Raw genomic sequence first — 22,181 nt, forward strand, 5'->3', positions numbered from 1 at the left:
CTCTCCTTCTCTCCTTCCTTTCCTCCTTACTTCCTTCCCTCCTCCTTTCCTTTCCTTTCCTTTCCTTTCCTTTCCTTTCCTTCTTCCCCTTCCCTCTTCCTTTCTTTCCTCTTTTCCTCCTTTTTCTCTCTCTTTCTCTCTTTCTTTCTTTCTCTCCTCTCTCCTCTCCTTCTCTCCTTCCTTTCCTCCTTACTTCCTTCCTTCTTCCTTCCCTCCTCCTTTCCTTTCCTTTCCTTTCCTTTCCTTTCCTTTCCTTTCCTTTCCTTTCCTTTCCTTTCCTTTCCTTTCCTTTCCTTTCCTTTCCTTTCCTTTCCTTTCCTTTCCTTTCCTTTCCTTTCCTTTCCTTTCCTTCTTCCCCTTCCCTCTTCCTTTCTTTCCTCCTTTCCTCCTTCCTTCTTTTTTCCCCCCCTACTTCAGGGTTTGTCGAAGGTAAAGTCTTTATGATCTGATGAATGACCAGCTTTCTCTACTTGGATCACTTGGCTAATCTTTAGATAGCAATCTGATAACCGGATCCTCCTCCAAGCAAGGGCTGGATTGTAATAATATAATCACTCACATTTTCATAATGTTTTAGGTTTTCCTGTGGAGTAAACAGCACATATTCTTATCCCCAGTGTACAGAACGGCACACTAGGGCTCAGAAAAGCTAACTGATTTAGATAATAATTCTATATCTATTAAGTATAGAGCCAGAATTCAAATCCCGGTTTCTCCTGACTATAAAGCCTGTGTGCCGTTCACTACTTACGATCTATTCCAGCCTGACACGAGGGATTTCTTCACAGAGCGAGAAAACAGTCAGGGCTTGGGGAGAGGCAGAAAACAGCCGGGCACTGGGAAGGGCAGAGACATCGGGACGCAGCAATTTGGCCCCAAGGACGGGTCGGACCTCCTGGAGCTGAGCAAGAAGGAAGCCTTCCCCGGCGCCCTTGGCATCCAGCTGTCCACAGCAGATCCGGCTCTCAGCTCTGGAGCCACTTAGCAACGCTAGGTGAATGAGGCTGCTCTCTGGGGCTTGCCGAATGATGCTTTCCTCTCATGTTTCCTTTTTGCCCATTCTGGGTTTTCCATTTTGCCACATCTGACCTGAAGCAGAGGGCAGCAGGGCCACGTCGAGAACCGAATCATTCTGTAAATGAATTTGTGCAATGAAATCTAAAAGCCGCCTGTTTTCAAATGCTGACTGCTTTAGAGCCGCACTTGTACCTGCTGTGATTTAAAAGGCCAAAGGCCTCATTTTGAGCCTCTAAAATTCAAAGTGACAGAAACCTACAAATTTTTATGACTGTGCATTTAATAAAATTTACATTTACAAGCTGTCAGTCTGAAATGTTGGATAACGGGCACTTGAGAACGCTGAACAGCAGGTTGGGTTGGGTTGAGTTGGGAGGGGGGGGTTCATTACTACCTACTTACAATGGTTCTTAAATACTCAGAGTAATCCTTCAGTCGAAGGCTTTTGATATCTATGAATTCAGCGTGGGCACAAAAAAAGCCATTGAGTTTGCAGGAAGGTCAACAAAAGGAATTTATCAGGTTCCCATAAAACAAGGCACAATTAAGGGCTCCCTCTTTGCTTGTTTAATGTGCAAACCTGAGAACATTAGGGCCAATGTCCCATCGATTGCTTGGGTTCTGCAGCAGCTGACTAGGTTTTTGTTAATTTACTTACTCAATTATGTGGACTCTCTTAAATCCACAACACTGGTGGGTGGTAAGGTAGATGGCTAATGAAGAAACAGGAGGTAGGAAACCCCTTTAATGCCTGTTTTACACGTATCTTGGGTAACATTTGGTAAGGGCAGAATTGGGGAGAACGAGGATTAAAGACTGTAACTTTAGAAAACTCTCAGGATGGGAATAATGTACATGGTTTTAAGACACCCCTAAAAATTATGAGATGGCTAATATCCCTCTGATTTTGTGGTCTGTTCTAAGAAATAGTATTAAACCAAATGTTTGGCTCTGAATAATAAAAACAGATTATCTAATGGCTTCCAAGGGGGAAATATGAGAAAGACCATTCATAAAGCTTCCTTAATAGTCATAAATTATAAGCACTTCCTCATTCTCTGTGGAAGTGAAAGGACCAATAGAAACTTTGTTCCATATAATTTATTCATACATCCTCGAAAAGGCTCCACTTCCCTCTAAAATTGTTTGTTGTTCTTAAGGTTGTTCCCTATCAGCATAATGTGTTCTGGAATTAGCCTCAGGAATTTTCTTCCCTTCATTTTGATTCTCAATGTTGATGTTACTTTAGTGTTTCAAAACTTCAAATGAACGCCATCTTGTAACTGCTTCTCAATAAAGAATATTATGTATTTGAATAACTAATATTCAAGTCAGATTAAAAAAAACAGAATAAAATGGAAAATTAATCGAGATTTACGTGTTCCCTGAAAATTACGTCCTTCCTTCTGGTGCTTGGCACAACCAACAAGCTTAGTCACGCACTTCAGTCTCATTTTGAATTTTTTAATTGAGTTTTTCAAAGTTCAGATTACAAATTGCTAGTTTTTCACACATTTCGGTCATCTCTCTATTTCTAGAATTCATGTAAAAGCCAGATATAATCACTATTTAATAAACTAAAGTAACTTACCCCAATTCATAACATTTTCATAGTCCCATCATAAGTATTTTTTGGGTTATTTTGCAATTATAAATCAAATCCCCCAGCAGCCTTGAGGGATGAACTGACTTGCCCTAATTTTTCAGGGACTGGAAAATAATTTTTGAAAAGTGAATAGTAAGCCAAGGATTATAATCTAGCAAAGATGCATTAGCACCTGTAAATTGCATTTTGTTTGGGGATTCTTTTCTCTTAGATTTTGCAGTGGGAGAGAGAAAGACAGACAGAGAGAAACAGGAAAACTATAAGAAAACACATGATTTTGTACTGTTCCCTCTTAGCTATTTTATTCCAACGTATTTTTGTTTCATGCTCAAAGGAATAGCCACACAAGAAATATTTCATTTCATCGAGGGCCTCCCGGGAGTTTTAGGCCAATTAAAGACTGAGAAAGGTCACTCTAATACTAGACAATGAATGGGCCTGTCTGCCTTTTCAACAACTTTCAGTTCAGAGTCTACTCCTCGAGCTTAAGTATCAGCCTATGTAAAGGATTTTAAAAACTGTAAGATTTTGTTTTAAAAATGAAATGTGAGGCACGAATACGCCTGGTAAAGCTATAGATTGCTGCAAAACTAATTGAAAACATAAGCAGGTGAAGTCCTTCTTTCTTGAAAAAAAAAAATTATGTATGTATGCCCTCACCTATGATATACATAGATTGATACTGGCCACTACATTAATTCTCTGTGCTAATTATGGCCAAGGTAGGTTAATTAAAGTCTTTGTTAATAAATGTCAGCCATAAAAATTTGAAGGGTGAGAACAAATATATAAGCAAGAGGTAGAGTGAAACATTTCTAAAGAAAAGAAAACTACCTATTCATAGAATTATGGTGGAATTTTAGTTCCAAAAAGAACATTGGTCCAACTAGTGCATCTCATGAAGCCCAAAGGGGCTTCCCTAAGGTCACATAGCCAGGAAATAGTAAAGTAGGGTCTTCTGACTTCTGACTCGGAGTTCTTCCCAACATATTATGATTTATTTACTTTATGTTGAGCCAATCAATTTCAATCATTTTTGGACATAATTTTATGTTTTGCTCACTGAAATAGCCACCTGAGAAAGTTTGTATTGTAGTGAACACTTGGAGGGTATTATAGGCACAGAATGGCATATTGTCAGTCAACAAGCATTTATTAAGGGCCTGCTATGTACCAGGCATTGGGATTCAAAGAAAGGCAAAAGAGAGTCCCTGCTCTGAAGAAGCTCACGGTCTAATGGGAGGAGCAACATGAAAGTGATTGTGTAACTCTACTAGGTAGTTGTTAGTCAAGGCAAGATTTGAGAATTCTTTGGGTTTTGATGGATACCCACAACTTGTCTTTCCCTCATGATTAAAAAACAAAAAGGCAGAATCAGATCAAGTGCTCTACCCATGGTTGCCCCTTTCCATTGCTAATCATCCTAATTAGCAGTGCCATAATTTTGGTTTGGAAAACATGTTCAGGGGAGGGACTCACTTTAATCATGTTGTACATTTGTATCAGTTTGGTTTGTTCAATTCAAGATAAAACTATCTCCAAGCATCAAAAGTAATACTGAGATAAATGCAGTTGTAAGTCCCAACTCCTCCCTACTCTCTCCTGCCTGTTACAAGTTAGGGAGAGATGTGCAACAATATCCAGGAGCAAGTACTTAAAACTAATGCTTATAAGCCCTTAAGATACACCCTTGTTTCTGTTCCATTGAAGACAGTCAGTAGCATTACTCTCATATTCAAAGGATAGTAAAGTGATTAACATACAACATAAGCAATAGAAGAAAAAAATATAAATCCCTAACTTGCAAAGCTATGCATCAATTTCAGGATTTTTCCCCCTGAATTTTAGAAGACTAAGTTTGGAAAGTAAGGTCTCCATAAAATAGGCTGCTAGACTATGCAGAAAGTTGCATGTGTTTTAGCAGTTTGTTTTGCTTAACTCTTTCCCTTCCATAGAAGGATTCAATGAGGTAGATAGTTACTAAGAAATGACAGAAATGTAAAAAAAAAAAAAATCAATAAGATATTTTCCCTTAGGGATTGAGTTCAAACACTAGTGTCTATTTAAAGTGTTCTACCTAATTTATAGTCAATCACATATAGAGTCAATAAGAATAATAGCTCACATTTAGCTCACCTTTTTTGGTTTTCAAAGCATGGCACAAGTCTGTGAGACTAATGTTATTAGGTACATTTTATAGATGTGAAAACTAAAACTCAGCAAGGTACAATGCCTTGTTTAGTGTTGTAAGATGTGTCATGACCAGGAGTCACAGAGCCACAAAGTGAAATCTTCCACTGGAGACAAATTCATTTTGTATAATTGGCTGGTTTTAAAAAATGAAATATTCTATGAAGAAAATATATTTTATACAAAAAGAATAAATCCCTCCATTTTATAGGCTTGCTTTCAAGGGCTTTTCCTCCCTTCTCACCATCTGCATGGCAAAAGGTAATTTAACTTCCCTGGTCAGCTATCCTTTCTGAAAATCCCGCATTGGCAGGCTTGGAAATGGAAGGAATTTTTCTTAGGGATTAATTCACAGTTCCTCTTAGACTCAAAACTCTGAATATCTTCAGTACACAAGCCAGGGAATTTGCTTGTTGGAGTCACTTTTTTTTTTTTCAAACATAAATTTTAAAAGAAAAGTCTTTAAGAGGCTCCAGATGTCACTCTAACTCTAGGAGAATTATCATCAAATATGTAAACACATATGCAGAACAACAGGCCCTCCAAATGGGGCATTGTCTTCTTGATGGAGTGAAAAGCTCAATTTTTAAAAAGCTTCCATGTTTAGGAGTTTGCAATTTGCAAATCCATTTCTAAACTTAACCACTGGTTGGCCCCAAAAGAATATCACTTTCAGAACAAAATTGTGAAGGAAAGCAATTTCAAGCCAGAAAAGAGGCCACCGTAGGACTCATTTCACAAAGACCAGCTGCTTTTCTCAGTGCCTACTAGGACAACTGCAAAGCAACTAGCCTAGACAGAGAGCCTGTGGGACCCAGTAATTCAGTTTCCAAGAGCAAGTTGATATGTCATAGACTGTGTATTGCACATCAAAACACCCAGATGATAAAAATCTCCATTGAATATCTACATCTTTCCTCAAGTGATCTAAGACTTTGAAAGTCATATTTTGGAGGTGCAAATCTGTGGTAAAAATTAGAAATGTTTTTACCAGTTTCAAAGTCCTAAACAATGAAGCTTTCTTTAGGGACTTGTATACTCTGATTAGGAAGAAGATTGCTCATTGAAGATATTTTTGTTCTAGGTATCAATTTTACACAATTGCTCATCATTCTGAGACTTTCCTATTCACTCCCACCTAACTGGTGGCTATCTGGAGCTATGTACTTAAAGGAAATCACACAATGGGGCCCTGAACTCTCCTCACAGAAAAATGTATGCTACCTGGTGGCAGAGTTTGTTTCTATAGCACTAGTACCTAGCAAAGGCCCTGGCACAATAGTAGGCACTTAAAATGAAGTTTGTTGAATTGAGTTGAAACTAAATTTTCCACTTCTTATGGCAGGTATTTTGTCTTTGTCAACAATAAAGTGGGAAATGAGTGTGAACCACAACATAGCATTTCCACTCTTTCTGTTATTGTTTGCTTACATTTTTATTTTTTCCCCTCAGGTTATTTTTACCTGCTTTCTAAATCCGATTTTTCTTGTGCATCAAGATAACTATATACTCATACTTATATTGTATTTAGCATATACTTTAACATATTTAACATGTATGGAACTACCTGCCATCTAGGGGAGGGAGTAGAGGGAAGGAAGGGAAAAATTGGAACAGAAGGTTTCGCAAGAGTCAATATTGAAAAATTACCCATGCATATGTTTTTTTCAATAAAAAGCTATAATAAAAAAAATAAAGTGTCTCTGTCATTTGCATAATAAAATGGAATTCATTTCTATAGGGATTTCCGGATTCCTCCTGAGACATTCAATTTGCTTTCTATAATCAACTGCAGGGGGGAAAGTGTATCTCTGTGCAATATATACTATATGTTGTAATTATATATATAAATATATATATTATTCAATATATTCAAATTATAAAATAAAATGACTATTTCTCTACTAAGAAATTTACATGTTTGCATATGTTTTTCTTGTATATACATATATATTTTATACATATGCTATAGTACTTTAAAAAATAACAAAAGATGATGTATCATGTTCCAGAAAGATGCATATTTCCCAACATATGACAGTACTACACCAAAACTTAAAAAAAAAAAAAAGTTTCATTTTCCAGATCCATTGGTATCAGCCTTTATTGATAGATGCTATTGTGTAGTGTTCACAAATCCACTTAAATAATTCATTTCTTAAAAAAATCTTTAAGATAGACATCAACTAATCATTATTGAGAAGAGCAAGGCTGGAATTCTTTTCTTACTGTACACATCTATTAGTGGTAGCTTGGGAAATAAATATAAATAAATGCAAAATGACAAAAGGATACAGTTTCAGAGAAACCTGGGAAGACTTGTGTGAACTGATTCAGAGAGATATAAACAGAATCAGGAGAACCGTACAGAGAGTAACAATATTGTAAAGATAAACAATTCAGAAAGACTTGGGAATTCAGATCAATGCCATGACTATGACTCCAGAAGACCAAAGGCAATGCATGCTATGAACTTCCTCATAAAGAGATGGCAGACTTGAAGTGCAGCATGAGACATACTTTTTCAGGTTGTGTATGAAATTGTTTTGATTCACTGTATTTATTGATTTCAAAGTTTTTCCCTTTCTCCCCATTCCAAATTCAGGGAGGAATGTGAAGTGAGAGAAAAGAAAAACTAGTAATAATGTAGCCAAAAAAAAAAAAAGCATCATTGAAGAATTTTTTTACAATGCATAGAACAATTTGTGTATAAATAAAACCAAGATTAGAAGGAAAATAGAAAATTGGGGGGGGGGAATTTTTATAGACAGTTCCTTGGATAAAAAGTTCATATCTCAAACAGGTAATTTTTGGATGAAGAAATCAAAGTTACGTGTAATCATGTGAGGGGAAATGCTCTAAATCAATATTAGAATAGATTAGAGAAATGCAAATTAAAACAACTTTAAAATTGGCTAAAATGATAGAAGGGGGAAATGACAAATGATGGAGGGGATGTGGAAATACACTGTTGGTGAAATTGTAGACCGATCCAACCATTTTGGAGAACAATCTGAAATTATGCCCAAAGAGGTTAAAACTGTATTTTCTTTGACCCAACAGTACCACTATTGGGTGTGTTTCCCAGACTGGTCAGGAAAAAAGGAAAAGAATCTATTTGTTCTAAAATATTTATAACAGATTTTGTTGTCGTGGCAAAAAGCTGGAAAATAAAGGAATACCCATCAATTGGGCTAAACAAGTTGTGATATATAATTGTGATGAAGTACTATAAGAAATGAACAGGTTAATTTGAGAAAAACACGGGAAGACTTGCATGAAATAACAAAGATTGAAATAAGTAGAACAGAAAATGTTTTATACAGGAACAGCAGTATTGTTCAAAGAATAATTGTGAAGAATTAAGCTTTTTTTAGTATTTTATTCAGATGGACTACAAAGGACCTATTAAGGAAGATGTTCTCCATTTCCAGAGAAAGACCTGATAAATAGAAGTATTCATAGTATGGTTTTACATGTGGGTGTATATTTGTTGGCCTTTTCTAGGCTGGAGGAAAAGAAAGAGATAGCTCAAAACTTAAAATGTAACATACACAAAAAAGTAAAATTAAATTGAAAAACACCTTAGAGACCATAATAAAATAAAATAAATGTCATAGATGAGAATAGAAGGAAGTTTAGAAGAAAAGGCAGAGAGGCAGGACAGTTTTGAAAAATAATATTTTTAATTTATTAAATCCTTTTTAAAAAAGCAAATTCCTGGTTTCCATATAATCATTTTACATTATATGTAAACATTTATGGTTATTCATTTATATATTTGTTAATTTCATGATGTGAAATTTGTTTTTAGAAGAGGGTCAATGATATGGAAGTTTGGAAAGAGGGAAGTCTTGAATGTTTACATTTAATTCCAATCCTTCATTAAAATAGCATCTATTCTAACTTAAAGCTACTCTGTATATCTCAGCAGTTTCTTTTACAACTAATGCAAAATCATCTGTTTATGTATAACTAGATTCCTTCCGTTCTTTTTCTGAACTTTAAAAAAAAATTCTTTTCTACATTGGAGTTGAAGTCAAAAGACGGAGTTCTCAGTGCTTTTATTTTGCATCTCAGTATCTCAGTTTCCTCTTTTGTCAAACTAGACCTCTATGTTGCATGCTAGATGTGTGCCTGTGAACCTGTTGCATTATACTTACTTAATTTTAAAATTAAAATTATAAAATATAATATATATTATATATAAATATAAAATATAATTATAAAATTGTAATCCAAATGATGTTCCATAAAATCTACAAAAATTTCTCCTATATTTTTTTTAATTCCTTTCTATGGGGTGATGTGTTTCTAGATGGCTCGTTAGTCTATTTCAATTATTTTTAAATTTGATTGAGATAAATTACTATAGACAGACATGAATTAGCAATAAGGGGCTCATAGTATGTTGGGGAATTATTTTTACCAGGATGTTAGTATTAGAATTGACAAGAACAGTAGGTCCTTCCTAGTCCTGCAATTCTCTGAGTCTAAGCAATCCACCGAGACAGCTTCAATTCAGTTTCCACATTGGTGGGATAAAATAGCTAAAATAACCTAGGCAAATAGAGGAATTCAATCCCCCAGATATGACTGATGGGCTCACCATCTGGCTCCAGGAAAAAAAAAAAAAAAAACCTCCATTGGTCACTGAGAAGAGACTAGAAGAGCATTTACAGTGGAATGAAGAGTCCAGTTGGTTCTGTGTGCCAGGGATGCTGTAGGAGAGAACATGAGGTTTGTCTGTGAGGAAAATTTCACTTTGGACAATGGGAGCTGGACCCTTTAGTTTCTGCCCACCCCTAACAGATGCAGGGTTCCCAAAGAAGTCAGTGGGAGTTCAATGGCTGCATAAGGCGTACAAATACAGCCCAACCAGGCCCATAAAAGCCAGGAAATGAAAAAGTTAAAGTTCTCATGGTGTGTTAATGTGCCCACAAATGTACCTACTTTATACATTTAACAGCTCATGTAGTAATGAAACATGCCATGTAGAACATATCTGCATGTGCAGTGTGAGCTAATTAACATGGCTATATGAGTTCCTTGATTGTTTCAGTCTCTGTATTTCGGTTAGTTTAACAATTTGCAAAGTGTTTTATATGAATAGAGCCTTTATTTTTATATCGAGTTGCCATCCTAAAGCAGCGAGGAAAAATATGAATAAGAAAAATCCTAATGTTCCCACCTGATATTCTAATGAGAGAAGGATGTATTTCTCTTGATTTCAAACTGTCAGAGCGCAGAGCTCGGTGTAACTTAGTCATGCTTTGTGCGGTTGGAAGAGTAAAAAGGAGAGAATCTCCAAGGCAGCCCAGTCATTCGCCAGCTAGTTTGGACTTCAGGATATTCATCAAACCGTCAGCACTGAGGACCCATCGGACACCAGGTTTGGAATTGTAAAATTCAGCCATTTGTGAGTTGTAAAAAAGGGAGGGCGGAGAGAAGGGATGGAAAGAGAGGAAAGTCTTGAATGTTAAAGTTCTCATTATTACCGACATAAAACTCTGAGGTTTGGGGTTTGGTTCGTTTATTTATTTTTCTAGAGCTAAAAGGCAACTGCAGATCTTTTCCCCCTCAATCTTTCATAAGCATCTTTAAGCTTAAAAAAGGGGGGGGGGGAGGAGATGGTAGGATCCAGGGCTGGCACCACTCGGGGGCATTCGGGGCGCCCTCTCTGGGGACACACGGCCCAAGGCGGAGCGACTTTCACCGTGGCACGTCCTAGGCCCGTGCCTAGGGGCGCCCTTGGCACACAGTTCCCGCCTTCAGTCCTGACAGGAAAGGCGTTCTCTCTGCTTGGCTGTGAATCCCAGTGCAAATGTGTCTGCGCAGCAGCCCCCGGGTTATCTCTGCACCCCTTACATGGCCGCCCCCTTTGCGCTCTAGTTCGGGGCAGCCCCGAAGTTTCCCAGGATCCTGAGCTTGCCCTGCCTGGGCCCGCTCGGCCCCGCGGCCTCCCCACAGGCGGGAGGGTCCAAGGCCTCCCTCCCGAGCCCTCTGCGGGACGGGCTTCTTTCCCCCAACTCCGGTGGGCCTGGCCCTTTTCTTCCCGGGCCCCTGGGCTGGCCTTGCCTCGCTGCTGCCGGGGGCGCCTGGGTCTCGGATCTCTGCGTCCTGCCTAATTCTGAGCCCCGGAAAAGCGGCCTGCCGTGTGTGAGAGAGTGTGAATGTGAATGTGAGTGTGAGTGTGTGTGTGCGTGTGTCAGTGTGTGCGTGTGAGCTTCTCCCTCGGGGCGGGGAGCTTACCCCGGCTGCCCGCGATCTTAAAGCCAGCAGAAGGAGGACTCGGCGCTTGGGAGGCCGGGAGGCCGGACTCTGCCCTCGCCCGGTGCCCCGGGGATCTTAACCTGAAGTCTGCGAAAATGGGTTCAAAACTGTCCTGGGCCCCGTATTCCAGCCTCCTCGGCTGCCACTTTCGGGCCTTTCCCGGCGTCTTCGGAGAAAGGACTCCCAGATTTCGCCGCCCTGCCCGGGGGAGCCCCCCATTTACGCGCTTCGTGCGCGGGGGAGGAGCGCCTAGCGGGAAGGAAGGCGAGGCGGCGGGAGCCCAGAGCGCCCGGCCCAGCGCCCCTCCGCGTCCCGGGAGGGCTGAGACGGGGCGAGCGACTCGGCGGCCTGGCCGCCAGCTTCTGGGAGGAGGGCCCGCCGATGCCCGGGCCTGCGGCCCGACGTCGGCCCGCCGGCACGGAGCGGCTGGAGCGGCTGCGGGCCCTCGGCCCGGCCTCGGTCGGCTCCTGCCTCTCCGAGCCCAGGGCTGTCCCGGCGCCCCCGCCAGCCCTCGGGCAGCCCGGGCTCGGCCCGTCGGGCCATTTCCGCGGGAAGGCGGAACCGAGGCCAGACTGCAGCGTCTGCGGCCCCACTGTGTGAGAGCCACAGCTCCTCCAGCTGTGAAAGGGTCAGCCCGACCCCCCACCCCCCGCCAGCGTCCTCCCGAGCTTCCAGGACCGTGGGCAGGGCTCCCCCAACCCCTCCGGCCCTCCTCACGGGGCCTATTCTTCAGTGCTTCCCCGCTGGCCCCAAAGGCCGCCGACGTCGAGTCCTTGTGCGGGAGATCTCCATTCAGACCCGGGCTCCGCTCCTAGCAAGCCGCAGCCCCCCAGGCCGGGCCCGGCCTCCCTCCCCCAGCTCAGGGCCCTCTCCCGGACGACGGAAGCGCGCCGCCTCCCTCCCTCCCTCCCTGTGCCTTGGAGCCCCGAGGCTCGGCGGACCTCCCCGGCCCACGGGCCCCGACGCGCTGGCCTTGCCCGGCCTCTCCCCGCCGGGCCTCTCGCCTCCCGTTTGGTTTTCTGCCTTTGCCTGTAGCCCACCGACTCTAGACTGCCCAAACCTCGGAGAGGACTCCCCCTCTTCTCCCCCCACCTCCTCTTCTTCTCTCCCTTCCCTTCTCCACTCCATCCATCCCTCTCTCCTGTCCTTGCCCCTCCCCTGGTCTTCTCCCTTTTCCTCCTTCCCCTCCCCTGGTCCTCTCCCTTCCCTCTCCTCTCCCCTCCCCCGTCCTCCACGTTCCCTGGTCCTCTCCTCTGCCATCTCCCTTCCCCGTCCTCTCTCATTGCCCCCCTCCCTCCCTCCCTCGATCCTCATCCCCGTCCTCTCTCCGCCCCCCGTCCTCCACTTTCTCGGTCCTCTCCCCCGTCCCGCCTCCCTCCCCTCCCCTCCTCCTTTCCGATTGTCGGAGCCGAAGGGCCGAGCGACAGTTGCCGCGGCAGTGCCGGGGCCCAGCGGCTGCCGGCTTTATTTTTGTTTTTCCCCGGGGTGGCTCTTCCCCCGCTCGAAATCGAACCCGGGAAAGGAGAGACACGACCCAATTACTCTTGGCAAGACAGCCGGACGCCCGGAGTACCGCCCTAATCGACCAGATGCAGTTCGTTTAGAAAGCTGGCTTCGCAGTGTCCCTATGGGACCCGCACCGGTAAAGAAACATTTAGGGAGCGCCTGGTGTATGCGCGGCTAAAGCGTGGAGAGCGGGCGTGCGAAGGAGCAAGCAGAAAGAAAAAGAAAACCAAACAGCTTGGCGCCCGAGGAATACGCTGATGGAGACGAGGAGGAGGAGGAGGAAGAAAAGGAAGAAGAGGAGGAGGAGGAAGAAAAGGAGGAAGAGGAGGAGGAGGAAGAAAAGGAGGAAGAGGAGGAGGAAGAAGAAAAGGAGGAGGAAGAAAAGGAGGAGGAAGAAAAGGAGGAGGAAGAAAAGGAGGAGGAAGAGGAGGAGGAGGAGGAGGAGGAGGAGGAGGAGGAGGAGGAGGAGGAGGAGGAGGAGGAGGAGGAGGAGGAGGAAGTCAGCCGACAGGTACAGAGCACACACTATGTGCCAAACTCTTGCAGTTAGGATCTATCTGATTCTCACAACAACCTGGAAGGCAGGTGCTTTTATATCCTCATTTTACAGATGAGGAAACTGAGGCAGAAATTAAGGGACTTGTTCAGGGCCACACCAAGTGTCTGAGATCACATCCAAACTCAGTTCTTCTTGACTCTGGGCTCTGTCCACAGCTCCACCTAGCTGTCCTACCTGGTGTGGGGGACGCAATGACAACCTTCATCATTATTGTTACCACAGTAACAACAACAACTTGCAGATACTTGGGAGTAGAATGCGACAGGAACAAAGGCAGATATCTGGGGGGAAGAGTCCCCTCTGATGTGGAGGGGCAGGGAGAGCTGCTCCGAAGGAGTTCCTGGTCCCCACCTTGAAGGAAGAGAGTTTTCAGCAGGTAGAGAAGAGGAGAAATTACCTTCCAGGCGGCCAAAGGGAGCCATCGCCAGGGAGGCAGGAGGGCCAGCCAGCATCTGGAACCAGTTTAGCTGGAAGTGAATGGGGAAAAGGGATGGGATTAAATAGGATCGGAAAGGTAAGCTCCAGTCGGACTGGGAAGGGTCTGGGAGCGCAGGCTGAGGAGCTTGGACTTTCTCCTAGAGATGATAAGAAGCTATTGCAGGGCTTTGGTCCAGGCTGGGCTCTGATTAGGGCCCTGCCCGGGTGTGAATGGGAGTTTTCTTGGTCCCTGGACAGGTTTAGGCAAGCACGCTTCAGAACTAGCATGATTACCCAGCTGACTGACGGCCTTCTGCACACTCCTAGCCCGCTCAACCCCCCAGATGGAATTTAGTCAATAAAGTCCAGAAAACCCAGCTCCCAGATGGCTCGAGCTCCCTTTTACTTGGGCCAGAGTTCTCCTGATGATGCCTCAGGAATCAGCTTCTCTGAGGAGCACCTTTCATCCCCTGGGGTCACAGGTTCACAGCTCAGGTCTGGAAAGCCTTGAATAACATTTCCAGGAGGGCCCTCATGTTCTGGGGCAGTGCTCCAAACTATTCGTTCATTTGTAATGACGAGGAAAGCGCTGGATCAGAAACCAGGTGAGCAGAAATTCAGTAGGGGCAGCTCTGTGGTGCAACAGGTAGAGAGTTGGGTCTGGAACCAGAAAGACCAGAATTTAAATCAATCTCAATCCCTTAACCCTGCGTGCCTCAGTTTCTTCATCTGTAAAATGCACTAGAGAAGGAAATGGCAAACTACTCCAGTATCTTTGCTGAGAAAATCCCAAGTGGCATCCCAGAGAGTCAGGACTGAAGTGACTGAACAGCAGCAAGGAATTCAATGATGAAAATAGAGAATATTCCCCCCATAAGGAAGAAGGTGAGCAAATGCAGTAGAGCTGTGAGGCCATGGGTCAGAGGAGATGTTCCATTTGACACTGAAGAGAGGAATATGAACCAATTAAGGGAAAAGGTAGCGTGCTGCCAGGTTGTAAAATGACTTGAAAGTCAAGAAGAAAAAGTTAAATTTTACTGGAGAGGCAATAGGGAGTCACAGAATATCTTTGAGCAAAGGAGCAATAGCTGACCAGGTTATTCTGGCACTGACCTGAAGCTTCAATTACAGGAAGAGAGAGCCATTCTTGTCCTCAATTGGTTCATCTTTAAAAGAGACGGTTGGACATGGGGACCTCTAAGATCTTCCAGCTCTAAATCTAAGACCCTGAAACCTGCCTGCAGGTGCTAGGCAATTAGGGTCCATACTGGAGCATTGGCAGTGGGGGGGGGGGGGAAGAGAGAAGTGGAAACAGATGTGAGCGCTATTCACAGAGTTCACAGGGAGAGGGGAGATTGGGAGATAATCTCAACATTGTAAATATGGGAGGACCAGGGAAAGCAGTGAGTGGGACAAGTCGAGAGGCAAAGAAATAGGAATAATAGTTACCATTCATATTGATATCTTTTTCCCCCTGAGGCAATTGGGGTTAAGTGACTTGCCCAGGGTCACACAGCTAGGAGTGTTAAGTGTCTGAGAGAAGATTTGAACTCAGGTCCTCCTGACTTCAGGGCTGGTGCTCTACCCACTGCGCCACCTAGTGGCTCCTTGATATTATTCTTGATATTTTTAGTGGAGATCTGAGATTTCTGAGATACACACACACATATATATGATGACCATGTACATATGTAGTTACCACATCTGCATATATGTATGTATATGATACATCTGAACAATGTGTCTTGTATGTGTATTGTACCTGGTTATACACATGTACAGTATGTCTCTATAGTTTGTACACGTGTGGGTGATTATGTGTCTGTGCGTGTATGAGACACACACCTCCTCACACGTCCCGCCCATGATGTCTCTGGGACAAGGAGCTCCTGGAGAGGACCGGGCCAGAGCAGACCAGCCCCCACTTTAGCATCCTAGCGTCAGCCCCTCCTCACCCTTATTGTTCCATATGGGGCTACGGTAACTAGGACATGAGCAGAATGCTTCTCCGGGCTGGGGACTCTGCTACTTGCTCTGGGATTCATCCCAGCTTCACAGCGACCTTGGGAGGAGGCAGATGCTAAACGATCACCCTCATTTTCAGATGAGGAACCTCAGGCAAATGGAGATTAAGTGACTTTGTCTTTGCAGAGATTTGAACTCAGACCGCTCTGGCTCCAGGCCCAGGGCTCTGTCCACAACAGCAGGCCGGCTCTAGAAACACTACTGGCCACAGAGGCAGGACAGGGAAAAGAGGGTGGCTGGGAGCGGGGGGAGCTTTGAGTGGCTCGGCCCAGCTCTGGACTCTCGGCTGAGGAAGCCCGGACCCAGCTTGTCCAGATGGGGGGGGTCCGCCATGTTGCCAGGCGCCTGTCCGTTCGGCGGCCTGCGGCCGGGGGCCTTTCCAGGCTACCTTAGTCACAGACTGGAATGCCTTTGGCCAGGAAGGCTTCCAGCGATGACTCAGAGGGCGTGAGTCACCCTTTGCTGCTGGATGCTTTCATTAGTGGGAGAGCTTTGGACACTCGTGGAGCCCAGAGGAGGCTTCCTGCCTGCACTGAGGGTCAGCCTTTGCTTTCAGCAGCTGTGTCTAACTCTCCTCGATCCCCTTGGGGGTTTTCTTGGCAGATGCACGGGCAGCGTTGGCCATTTCCAGCTCATTTTGTAGAGGAGGAATTGAGGCAAACAGGGTGAAGTGATCCGCCCAAGGTCTCACAGCTGGGAGGGAGTCTGAGGCCACATTTGAACTCTGGGAGCCTCCCTGCCTCCAAGCGCACTGTGCACTGAGGCTTCCTCCCTGCCCTAACACATGTAGCCACATGTCAACAAAGAAATACAAAGGGGTCAGAGAAGAGGCCATGTCCTATCATTCATTCATTTATAAAAAGGAAAAGCCCCTGGCCAGAGATGCGGGCGGAGAGGGGAATGGGACATGAAAACCAAGTGCATTAATTTCTAAAAAGAGTCTCTGAGTTTTGCATCCAAGCAATCAATGACTTGTTTTGCTTTCTCCCGGTCACAAAACTTGCTCTGGGCCTTAGAGGTTCAGAGAGGAGGTTGGATGGGAGGATACTGAAGGTTCTTCAGATTCTCCCATTTTTAAAAATTCATTTTGTTTCTAATTTATGCAATAAAACAAACAACAATAAAAAGATGATTGCACTTAACACTATAAATGTCCTATGCACAACTTGCTATTCTTTTCAAATATTCAACAAAATTTATCATGTCCATTTTTTCCCCTTTTTTCTTCCATTCCCCCCACTCTGAGATGACTGCCCTTAGACACAAAAATGTGAGATTGTTCTACAAAATTGTTCTCTGGATGCAGACAGCACCTTTCTCCATATGTCTTTTTTAGTTAATTGGGGTATTGATAAGTAGTTCAAATAACTTATTTGCTCAAAATCATGCTTAAAACAATAAAACAACACACAATGTACTCTTGGTTCTGCTCATCTCCCTCTCCATTGTTTCATGCAAGTCTTTCCATGGAAAATAATTAATTCTAAGATTATTGAACCCATCATTTCTTTAGCATAGTGGTATTCCATCACAATCATATACCACAATTTGTTCAACCGTTATTTTAAGAAATGTATCAGATTCAAGATAAAAATCAGAGTTCTAAGAGCTATAAGCCCTCAAATAGAGTTGTAGTCACAGTTTGAGTAATGTCAATACTTCTTTCTAAAAAAGATAACCCCATTCTGCAAATGATGCCATCCAGAGCAAAGAAGGAAGAAAGGAAACACGCACTTATTAAGCACCTACTAAATGTATGAATCATTATACTAAGGACTTTACAAATATTATCTCACTTGATCCTCACAACAACCCCAGACTTATCCATCTAGCAGCCTCTGTAAGAATATTTCCTGATACTAAAGCAAAAGAAAGTCACCCATCCTTCGAGACCTCTACAAAACCCTCCCTGATCAGTCTGAAGAGATTTCCTCTTTTTTTCCTGAATAAGCGTAGTATTTACCATCTGTACCATTCTCCTGACACCACCCATGGTTGCCTTGTTCTCTTTCTAGGAGGGTATGTAGTATATATTCCCTACTTCCACGATAAGCTCAGAAGTTCATTATATTATTAGTCTTTAAAAGATTATTGACTAACTTGGTTGGGCAAATGCTTTAATAATGCTGATAGTATTTGACATGGAAGTTGAATATAATAGGCTCCAATAAATATTTGTTAAATTAATGAACTTAATTCAGAACTTTGGCTTAAGCTCAGTTCAGCCTGAAAATCAGTTGATCTGAAATGTGGTCATAATAACATATAAACACCCAAGCTTGTGACTGAAGACATAATTTTAACTAATATTTCCAGGATGATTAAAATCTTCACCAGGAAAATTTATGAAAAAATATGTCACAGAAAACATTTGTTATCAAATCTTTGGGGGTGGGGTTGGGGGGGAAGGAGGACTACCACCATTGACATCATTGAATATGTTTGCATGTTCTCCATTCTATAAAATTTCGTAGCATGAAGAGAAATTCAACGACTATATAATATTTAAATATATGCATACATATACATCTTGCCTACTGTAATCAAGGATTAGTTTCCTACTGAAGTAATTCAGAACAAAAATTTACGCAAAATTATAGTTCAAGCTAAAGTGAATATAGTGAATTTCCTAATCCTACTTCCAAGTTCCTGATACTAAATTTTGGTCTGCCTTTAGTTTTTACATGTCTCTGTGTATGTCTTTAGAATGGCAGTATTCGGGTTTCCCCACATCTTCTCTAGACAGAGGACATCACAGTGCTCCTCAAACTTTTTAAATAGGGACCAGTTCACTGTCCCTCAGACTGTGGGAGGCCGGACTATAGTGAAAAAAAAAGCTCCCACTCTGTCTCCGCCCCTCAGCCCATTTGCCATAACCCGGCGGGCCCCATAAATGTCCTCAGTGGCCACATCTGGCCCACAGGCCGTAGTTTGAGAACCTCTGCATTAGGATATAAGTGGAACTGATCTAGGCTAGTAACCCAGGACTGAGAGATTCTCTTGTCACCCCAAAATATCCAATCCTTGAACCTCGAGTCAAAGCCCACCTGGACTAGTAGAGACCCAGCAGCTACCCACGTGCCCCAATATTCTAGTCAGAATAGTTGGGGATAAGGGTAGGGTTGATTACCTTTACAAATGCATAAACAGATGTCACAATGTATCTTCAACTATTAATATACAAGGAGCCTTCCTTCTTAGTATCCTTCATGACACTTCCCCCCCCTTTTTTTAACCTAATAGATAAAATACAATCTTATTGACCCTCCTCCAACCAAATCTTTCAAGATAAGTTAAGATCAGACACAATTTCTTGACAAAGCTAACAGCAAAGATGATCCTTTTTGTATTAAATATATTAATTGCATCAAGACCCAGAACATTAAAGGGTTTCCTCAGTAAGATATAAAGCTATTTTTAAGGCAATTGTCTAACAATCCATTCAAGAAAAAACAAATGGATGAAAAATACATAGTGGTTCATCTATGACATTGAGCTTAACAGCCAATTTATCAAATTAGTCCATTGGTACATACATCTGACATAGATGCTGCTGATGGACAATTAACTGGTCCAGAATTTGAAGAGAAAGAAGAGTGAAGGGAAAATTGCATTTGGGAAATTTCAGGAATTTTTTTTTTATAAATTCTTATCACAAAGGTCCATTTTTAAAAATCAACATCTCTAAACAAAAATGGAAAAAGTGGTGTCATATGGTCAATCACATAAATCAGTATAATCTCTGAGCAATCAAAGTAAAGATGTGGGGTGATTCAAATGACAGCAGAGGCAGAAGTAGGCGTAAAAAGGCTACAACTTATTTTAAAATAATGTACATGCTAAAAGTAGACTTTTGGGATGTCAAGAAGATCTATAATCGGAAAAGCAGCCAGGCCAGCCATGAGGCAACAGATGGATAGTTAGAATTTCCCACCAGCACCTCTGAAAGGGAAGATGGTCTAAAGGAAGCCCTGTAGCACTTGTTATCCTTTTGGAAAGATCAATGGCAAAAGATGGAGAAGAATTGTATAGAAGGAGAAGGAACAAGCAGAATGCATGGAAATAAAAGCGTCAGGGAGATCTCCAATCCACAGAAATATTTCATTGGACTCAGTCATGGAGAACCGGACCATGGGAGCCTCATCCTGAGAGCATCAACAGTGCGAGTTCTGCCCGCTGCCCAACCCTGCAAGGAGGAGCTTTGCTGAGTATGTTTCTGGGAGCATGAATGACACGGAATGGAGGGTCCCACTACCCACTTCAGAGCATGTGCCGTTATTCTAGTCCGGTATTCTGTCTGCTTACTTTGTGGTGAAGAAAAGGAGCTTTGATTCACTGATGCACAAGACCTCCACATGGAGCCTCTCTCTTTTCCTTTCCTGCCTGTCTGCATCTGAGGGAAGAGGCAAACAATGATGTAAGCCTCCAGCTGGGGAGAGAAAATGGAGACCAGCAAGCTACTCTCTCCACTGAGGGTTTTGCCAAATCGGGAGTCCCTGGCCCTGCTGTAACTTCTGTCCCTGCTTGTGTCAGTTCTTTCCTGCCTCCGAGGAAAGAGCAATGGAGTTAGAATGAAGGACGTTTCCATTCTGGGGTTTCAAAAAGTCAAGAAAGTCAAGAGGTCCAGGGATGGGAGTGCAAGAGTTTGTAGCCAGCTGAGTCTGGGAGCCCCGTCTGCTAGTGGAACCCGTGGGAGACCCAGCCATGAATGACCTGCACCCAAAGTGTCAGCAGGAAAAAAAAAAAAAATTTAAAAAAAAAAAAATAAGGAGTAACTTTATCCAGGACTATATCTTTTGCTTCTCTCTCCCTCTCTTCTCCTCCCCCTCCCTCCCTCCCTCTCTCTCTCCTCTCTTTCTTCTCTCTGTTTTTCTTTCCCCTCTCTCTGGTTTTCTTTCTTTCTTCTCTTTTTTCTTCCCCTCTCTTTCTTTCCTCTCTCTCTCTTTCCCCTCTGTCTCCCTCTTTCTTTCCCCCCCCTCTCTCTTTGTCTCCCTCTTTCTTTTTTCCCCTTCTCTGTCTCCTCTCTTTCTTTTTTCTCTTCTTTCCCCCGTCTCCCTCTCTTTCTTTCTTTTCTCTTTCTTTTTTTCTTTTCCCTCTCTCTTTCTTTCTTTCCCCTCTGTCTCCCTCTCTCTTTCTTTCTTTCCCCTGTCTCCCTCTCTCTTTCTTTCTTCTCTCTCTCTCCCTCTCCCTCCCTATCTCTCTCTCTCTTTCTCTTCAGAGCTTAACATGGGGCACAGCACATAGTAGACACCTGATTTAAAAGATTATTGACTAACTTGGCTGGGCAAATGCTTTAAGTTAGAGTCCACCATTCTAAGGGCCAGAGGTGGTAGAGGGGAGAATGTTGAGGGGAAGTGTTTGTATTTCTGTTCCTGTGATATCTTCTCAAAAAATAGTTCTCTGTAAAAGTTAATTGATGTAATGACTAATATGGAAATGTTTTACATGATTGCACATGTATAACCTTTATCTGATTGCTTTCTATCTCAGAGAGGGTGGAGGGAAGAAAGAAGGGAGGAATCGAATTTGAAACAGAAAAATTAAGAAAAAACAGATGTTGAAAATTGTTTTAATATGCATATGGGGGGAAATGCAATATATTTTTTAAAAGTAATTGATGTCCATTGGTTTTATGATACTGGAAAATTAATCACTAAAGAACATTAATCATATAAGGAAAATACTAACTAATGTGAATGATTTGGAGAGAGAACACACCCAAATCAAACCAATAGTACCACAGGACCCCAGGACCATCTCAGAGCTATGCTGAGGACTTGATAAGGAGACATAACTAGCTTTGGGGGACCTGGTTTGCCTAATTTTGTTAAAAATAAGTCTCAATTAAATTTGTCTTTCTGTATGTTTATTTACATAACACACACAGGTGAACACTTGCAGAACTTGTTTTCACTCTATATGTTCTTGGGTACGTATGTGTGGATAGTATATATATATAGTATATATATATATATATATATATATTTACACATACAAACATATACTCTCTCTCTCTCTATATATATATATATATATAGAGAGAGAGAGAGAGAGTATATGTTTGTATGTGTAAATATATATATATATATGTTTGTATGTGTAAATATATATATATATATATGTTTGTATGTGTAAATATATATATATATATATATACAAGTGATTAAGACCCAGCAAAAGACCGGGTCCCTGGTATCTACCCTGTGTCTAAGTGGGCCCTAGGGCGGGCCATGGACAGGATTATCTGGTCCCTAACTGGGCCTCTGTGGCCCTAAGGGAGTCTTTGTTGAATTTCTTGCCTTGATGGGATTATCTTGAGCCCAGGGTTACTGTATGTGATCAGGAAGCCAAGCTATAGAAGTCAACCACCAAGATTATTATTCTCTGAGGCAAGCCCATCTTGCTTTGAGTCCTTTCTCATAAAAATTCCCACCTTCCCCCTTGTTAATTGGAGTTCTTGCTAATTGGACTTTTGGAGTTTGCTAAGTGTCCCAATAAAGCTATTCCCCTTGACTTAAAGACAAGTTTGAGTCTGGGAATTCATTACAGATAACTCCACAAAATCTTGACTTCTAATACCTCACACAC

This window comes from Sminthopsis crassicaudata, chromosome 6 (genome assembly GCF_048593235.1).
Source record: "Sminthopsis crassicaudata isolate SCR6 chromosome 6, ASM4859323v1, whole genome shotgun sequence".
In the NCBI taxonomy this organism is placed as follows: Eukaryota; Metazoa; Chordata; class Mammalia; order Dasyuromorphia; family Dasyuridae; genus Sminthopsis; species Sminthopsis crassicaudata.